At 35.7% G+C, this 7963-nt stretch overlaps 1 pseudogene; it reads right to left on the bottom strand.

Moving 5' to 3' along the window:
• Positions 1 to 423: 423 nt before the first annotated feature.
• Positions 424 to 1275, bottom strand: LOC127135278 (ATP synthase subunit a-like; annotated as a pseudogene).
• Positions 1276 to 7963: the final 6688 nt, after the last annotated feature.

The raw sequence follows: 7963 nt of genomic DNA on the forward strand, positions 1-7963 counted from the left end.
ATTTAAGCTTGTTTGATAGAATAAGGGACATGTATGTTTAATTTCAGGTTCTTTAGAGCTTAGAGTTTAGAAGCATACTTGTTAGAGTCAGGAGCGGAGATACTCGATTGATAAGGAGGGGAACAAAGTAGCATGTTATTGATAGAATAAGGTATGAAGTAGCTCGACATTATAAAAGGAGAAGGGTTGGCTGGCTTCCCATCGATATGTGATACCCTAATTATAACATGTTTCCTTTCTCTGGGTATGCCTTAGGCTTCTTCCTCAAGGTCATCCCCTGAATTAAAATTATGGGACTACAAAAAGGCTAAATTCTAATTACCTATTTTTCAAGTAGCAAGGCTTGGTCTTCTGTGAGTGAAAGAACCCGAAGCTATTGGTTGAACTTAACCTAGCTCGAGAAACTTATAACCCCGCTTTTGTTCAATTATAAATAAATAACAAGCAAGTTTGATGGAGATTTGTAGCATCATTCAAGTAAATATAGATTTATATCATAGAAACATGAGCTTGTGATATAGATACACCTAATTCCGGACGTGTTAATACAAGAACTATAAATAAAGGACCAAGATATCCTATGAAATATAAAAGATCATTCATGCATAGAATAATCCAAGTGAACCCATTTAAAATCTCTACTAAACTATGTCTAACCATCATATTTGAAAATAAACATATTCCTAAGCTTAATGTGTGAAAACAATAAGAGATTAGCTCAAGGAGTACTAAAAAAAGCGCTAACGGTAATGGGACTCCTGCGGGTAATAAGAAACTTACAAAATAAAGTCCATTTATTTCAAATCCCAATATAGTAATGCCAATAAAAATAGAAAAATGAGAGACCCAAAGTAATAAGAATAAATAAGGTATCATACCTTGAAGATTACAAATGATGCCAATGATGCAAGGGAAAAACAGTTATTTCACATTTCCGGAAAGACCACCTATTTTCTTGTTTACTAGGTTCGGCACAAAATCATAAATAAGATCTACCAAGGATTCATAAGCATTGGGTATTGACCTTCCTCCTCCTCTTTTAGTAACAAAATGAATCAGCAGTAAGACCAAACTGAGAGTGAGAGTCATAAACAAAGAGGCATTTGTGAATGAGAAATACAAGTCACCTATCTTCATAGGAAGAAAAGGGATTGTCTCAAATTATTCAAGAGGGATGGATAATAGAACCACCATCCCTGACTCTAAGTATAAGTATAAGTATAAGTATAAGTTACCATTGTATAAGTATACGTATAACTGGAAGTACAAGTTCATGTTGAGTTTAGTTAAAAAAAAATCTTTACTTTAATCAATGAGAAAAAGACTTATGATGATCAATTAGATAAGAGAAGAAGCATAGCTATATGCTGAACACATGTTTGTTGTTGCTTCCCCTTTAATCCTTAAACTTCATATAACAACATAAAGAATCTCTTAGTTTAAAACAAAAGGGTTCGTAAGAGCTACTTCTCTTGCCTCAATCTCTATTAGTTAGTCGGGGACTGGTCCTTCCCTCGATATTACACTCTTTTTTTTTGCACGAGTTAATTTATCCGCCTACTAGCTATACAGGAAAATGAAGTTCTACTTATGAGAGTAACTGACTTGCTTCCAAGCCGAGTTCCTTCCTTTGGTAGAGGAAGCAAGGCTGCTAGAAGAAGATTTCACCACTATCTACGCAATTCTCTAGATTCATTCTTTTGATGATATTCCATTTATGAGTTATGCTCACACCATTACATTCACTCACTCATTCCATCAACTAGAGAAGAAAGAGGTTTAATCCATAGACGAGGTAGAGACTTCGGTATAGGGTCACTTATTCGACGCACTACTGCTTTTTGCCTCCTTTACTTTATATCATCATTTATTTGTAACTTTACTTATCAATCTGCTCTCTTTATCGATCGACCTTCAAGACTTGTTTACGATATAAGGGACTCGAAAGGCTGTCTAATTCGTGAAAGACGCAAAATGAATTCAAGTCCCAATAGATAAAGCCGAGGTAGTATATCAAATCATTTATTAATGTCCTCCACTTACTCCACTGGTTGGCTAGATCCTTGTTACAATAGTTCACACTACTGAGATCATCGTTGAATGGGAGAGAGAAATCTTTTATGGGATCCTGATCCATCAAAATTCTTGTTTTAAAAGACGTATAGGAAATTCTTTATTATGATCATATGGATTGTTTTACATTAATTTTATTTCCATAGGCATACATTGCAATCTAACCAGCTTTCTTTTTTTAGGGGACTGAGAATCCTTATTTTGATCCCCCTCAAGCCTACTATCGTCTTTAGAATTAAGCTTTCAATTTAGCTAGTTGGTGAAGAAGCTGAAGGATCAAATGACATTAGATGGGAAAGACTTTTAATTGAGAAGCTCTCAAACCTGTTCCGAAGTCAGTTTAGGATTTAGTTGGTGTTCCAACATCCCGAATCGAGCTGGCTCTAAACTCAAGTTTACCGACCTCTCTAGTTAAAGAGAGAAGATAGGGTTTCTAAATATCATTTCTTCTCGTAAGTGCTTGCTAGTTTTAGACTCCCTATCTTGGTTGGTTGTCATTTCAAGAGGAGTTGGATTGCTTTCCACTGATAGTATCTAACAAAGAGTGAAGAGAGGGAAAGTCATCTCTAACATATATTTATTTAAAGAATCCATATTTATTTTGACATCAATTAAATAGAGGCTTAGTTATGTGATGCATATCCACTAATGGATCAAGGGTGGGTTCTTAAAAGTCCTTTGAAAGGAAACTCCTACAAATCCTGGATGAAGAAAAGTGTACCCTTTAGTTAAAGCACGCCCTTGGTCCTATTGCAACTACTTATGATTCACTTTCTAACAACTCTAGTCACCTATTGACTTAGTAAACTACCACATTCGTAGTGTTAAGCCTAGCCTTCCTCTACTATTGGTTGACTAGACTAAGTCAACTTGCTCGTGGAAAGGTAAGAGTTTGGAAGCCATGAAGAACGAGCCCTTAAATTCTTCTATTCTGACTTCTTCTACCAAATGAGCATAAAAAGAAGGGTAAAATATCCTTTAGACATCAATCTATAATGAGACTTAGGTGATCTTATCTCCCTTATAGAGAGGGCAATAAAGACCTCCATTAAGCGCAAACTCCAACGTTCACACTAGAATTTACCTCTAACCTTTAACACTTTGTCGAGCAAGTCCAGAACTAGGCCCTTAATAGAACTAGGACTAACCCTTTAGAGAAAAGAGAGCAAGATCCCTTCATCGGAAGGAAAGAGGAAAGTGAGGGCAACTGACTACCACTCATGCCTTCTGGTACGAGTTTCAGTTGTCATAACTTTCATTAAATGGATTAGCCTACCATCTTCCCGAGGGTCTAAAGTTTAGATAGAAAAGACCTCTCTTTCTTTTCATAGAAAATTTATCCTCAAACTAGAGTTCAACTTCACTGTCCGATCTTAAGATGTTAGGTTCTTTTTAAATTCAAGAAAGCATAAAAAAGGAGGAAAGACAGTCATAAAACACAAGTAAGGTAGCATTTCACCAGCAAACATTGTCACTAGATATGGTATATCCTTAGCTAAGGGAGACTTCCTCTTTTCACGATGAATTGCACGACTAATCCCCTTGAGCACTTTAGCAAAGGACTTACTTTTAGAGAGGGTGTGTTATAGGGTGATGGAAGAGCTATCGATAGCTACGGTGTACTTGCTTTCTCTTATTTCTTTTTGAATGGCAGTTCATCAAAACAATTGCTAGATCGAGCATGCAACGCACATAGTCTTAAGTTCAAGAACAGGTTATCTCCTCTTCAAAATTTATACTACTTCATTGCCTCCCCTTTTTAGAGAATTCCTTGTTCTATTCCCAGATTTTCCTCTACACTTTCGTCGCCTTCTTCATCATGTTGTTCCATCCTTCAGGGATGTTCCATAGGTGTCTGGGTTTCCTAAAACATCCTTCCGGACATTGTAAGACATTGAGTTGTCTCGCTCTTGTGAACACAAATCATAAGTGGAAAAATCCACTAGAATCCTAATGGACTGTCAATAAGCTTTCCTCGCTACTGTAAAAATTGCAAATTTCTTTTTATACACTAGGGTAGATGGACCGACGCTTTTGTCTATCACCCGAATTTTTAGTAGTAGTTCCAGATCAAGCAGAGCGCGCTTTCAAGGAACCAAATCATTTGAGTACTATAGTAGGTAGAGGTAAATTTCATTCTAAAGAGGTATCTGACTCAACACAATCAGTCACTTAATAGGGCTTCTCACATTAGTCCACGACAAAGAAAGAGAAAACTAGGAAGAAACTAGATATGTTATTAAACATTGGGCGACCTCCCAGGATTTCTATTCATGTTCCATAATAAGCCTTACCTACTAATATAATTCTAGGATCAGGCTTCATGTTTATGTTCTAGAATGGGTAGCTAAATCCTTTCTTTGAATCCTACACTCATCTCTCAATCCATTTCAATTACGTTTTGATTTTTTGCTGAATTCAAAACTAAATAAAAAGACATCCTAATCGATAAATATAAACATAAATAAGCGCGAAAAAAGTATCTACAAATACTCACTAGTTAGATAGGATATGCCTAATCACTATTCAATCCTGGAAGCAAGCATTACAGCCAGTAAGACAACCAAACTATACTTCCCAAAAAGACTGTAACGTTCATATTAATTGACTCCTTCTCACTAGCATTATGACTAGCTTAAATGACTCCCAAACCATCATAGATAGAAAAAGTCATGGCACTCCCACTCGACGAATCAATCGCAAGTCCTAACCCAGAAAAAGAGGCAGAGTGAAAGGAAATGTCGGATAATGGGCTACATGTTGGAATTCCTTTAAGGAGAAAATACATTGGCATTTGATAATCGAAAAAGAAAACCAATTCAAATACAGAGATTTTGATAGAGCCCTTTATAGGAGGAGATGTTCAGGGCACGATAAAGCTCATCATGAGCCCTAGAAAGCTCATAAGTGGAAGAAATGTGTCAGGTAGTATTGATTTCTTAGTTAATAATTATGAATATCTCCCATAGATTGAGACTTATAGATTTCGAGAAAGGGAGGTTTCCCTTAAGATTGACAATTGACAGCAAGTCGGTCGCTATTAATACTAGTTCAACCTATGAGGGATTCATTTAGTAAGGGAGACGACTCTAATCCTCCTAGGGGAGAGAATAAAATTAATACCTTTGAGCACTTAAGATGCGAAGAATCCCTTATGTCATGTCTCATTCGCATTCTTTTTGAAGCACATGTCTGATCTCTTTTCAATGCAAAATGATGGCATTTATCTCAAGTTAGAGAGAGAAAACATACACATGTCTAATGTCAGTTTCGATGTACTAACATTTCACTCTTAATGATGGAACGAAAATATTTAGTTGACTGAATGACTGGTCTAGGGTGAGAATAACACGTGTTCTCTTCAAACTAGGTTTTCTTGGGATGGCTATTGAGAAGAATGAGATTCTCATATCGAATCCCAATTCAAAAAGAGGAAAAGGAACTGTTAACGAACATTATGTGGGAGTATTCTCCTTTTGGCAGGGGATTTCCTCTTATCTGATACTTATGTGGTAGGTGGGTTATTGAAGGTGGATAGGTTTTTGTAAGAATAAGCTTAAGGATCAAGATCGGTAGAAAGACCAATATCAGGAAGAGGTTCTCTTTGAAGGTGCCACTGAGGAGCTATGTTTAGGTACCCCCACCCCTTCGACTCGTAGTTGATAAGAGATTTAGTTTAGAAAAGGGATAAAAGGGTGCAATCCCTCTCAATGAGAGTCAAGGATCTCCAGAAGTAGAAGGCACATCCTGGGTATTTTAAGTCGACAAAGGTTCAACATTAAACTTCACGACCACAAAGGAGCCATCTCTCAATCGGAGTAGATAGAAAGGATCTTCTAATCAATCCAGAGAGGATTTCGATTCATTAGTAAGGAGGATTCAGAATATCACACATTGATCAATCAAAGAGAGATTCAACAACTAAAAAAGAGATTGATTCTTTGGGATCCTTCTGGGAACAAACAGAGACATAATCATACCGGTTTCTGAAATGCCTTAAAGGATATTCCTTTATGTCCCATATTTAGTAAGTATCATGTTGCTTCTTTTTTGCCCATGCTTAAGAGTGCTTGTAATGATTAACCTCTATCATCAAATTCCGACTCTATAGGCTTGTAAGCCTCCTATATCCCAACTTTATTCTTCTAACTAAGAAAGGATAGGAAAAATATCTTATTATAATAGAATTCCTTCAAAGATGCTTCTCTCATCTAGCCACATATATGCTTGACTACCACTACATTCACTATCAAGCTAAGAAGGGAAATTAGTAACACATGCTTGGTGGCAGAAGATAAGGCCAACTCAGTATTTTAGTAAATAAGCACCTATACTAATGATGACGGGGTTCCATAAGTGGACCTCGATCCAACCGAAAAACTATTGTGTGAAAAATAAACTCCTTTTGTAAAAGTTTTGTTAGGTTCTTAGTAGAAATAGGTGACCTTATACCTATCCTGATCCATTAGATTTGTTCGAAAAAGAAAAGATAGACAATAAAACATCTCAAAAATTTTGGGGTCAGTTTTGTGGATATTATTCGCGCAATGCGTGAAGTTCCCGAAAAAAGGGAGATTTTATCCCTTCTCTGTCCAACTGGGCAAGTCAGTTTGTAAGAGTCTTTGGCCGATATTCCCACTTTTTTTTTGTTAAAATGGAGTCTCCAATACCAGAAGTTTGGTTAGTTTTTCAGTCCAGAAATGGTCTGGGTGTAACAACCCAATTTTAGTAATTATTTCTTATATTATTATTACTATATTTTATTTTTTTTATTTGGAGTGTTAATTAATTAATTGGTTGTTAGGTAGTATAACAATTGATTATATTAATTAATTTGGTGTGTTAATTAATTATTTAATTGATATGAGATATAATTGAATAATTAATTATATTAATTAATTTGGTGTGTTAATTGTGTTGGTTTAATTTATTTAAATTAAATAGAGATATTATAATACTAGGTATTATTGGGCCTATTAACTAAATTAGAGGTATCATTCCTTAAGCCCAAATGTAATACTAGTATATAAGAGGTGACGAGAGTGAGAATTAGGATTCATTTGATCATTTGACAATAATAGAGAAAGAGAAGAGGAAAAGTAAGGAGAAAAGGGGAAGAACAAGAGAGAAGCTAGGGTTTCCAAAAAATTGAAGAGGTAAGGGGGAGAATCCTTATTATTATGGGTTAGTATGATCGGGTCAATAGGTAGAAGTATGTTTAGGTTAAAATCCCTAATTTTGTATGGTTGTTTGAAATTGTTAGGTTTTGATGATTATTCTTGATTTGTGGTGATTTGATTGTGTTAAAACTGCAAATTAACGTTATATACTTAGAGTATTGTATTTGTTATAATTTTCTGAACGTTTGGCTTTTTACGGAATCGAAATCGGAGGTCCGAAAGTCCTCCAACGATGAAAAACGCAGAAAATTCTGCATTCTGTTTTACGTTAACCGGTTACCCGCCGAGCGTTAACCGGTTACTTGCTTAAAAATCTGCACAAGAAGTTGATTCTGTTTTACGTTAACCGGTTACCCGCCGAGCGTTAACCGGTTACCACTGTTGAAAAAATGAAAAATTGAGATTTTAAAAAGTCGTATTCATTTGCAATGAGATTTAGTGTGCGTAGTTGATAATTAGCCTATATTTATGAATGATATATTGTTATGAATGTGTATATGTACCATTGGTGGATAATCCATAGAGTTGAATTATGGTGATATGTGGAATGTTAAGATGGTAGAGATGATCTTAATTGCATATGTGTTTGTATTTGTATATTCATTCATGGCATGGTCGGCTTCATGGTGGAAGCGGTGAAACTGTGGGTTCACATCGTATTAGACGTTGATCCTTAAATGGAAATAGGTGTAGCATAAGTTGATCCTTAA

This window comes from Lathyrus oleraceus, chromosome 4 (assembly GCF_024323335.1).
Source record: "Lathyrus oleraceus cultivar Zhongwan6 chromosome 4, CAAS_Psat_ZW6_1.0, whole genome shotgun sequence".
Lineage (NCBI taxonomy): Eukaryota > Viridiplantae > Streptophyta > Magnoliopsida > Fabales > Fabaceae > Lathyrus > Lathyrus oleraceus.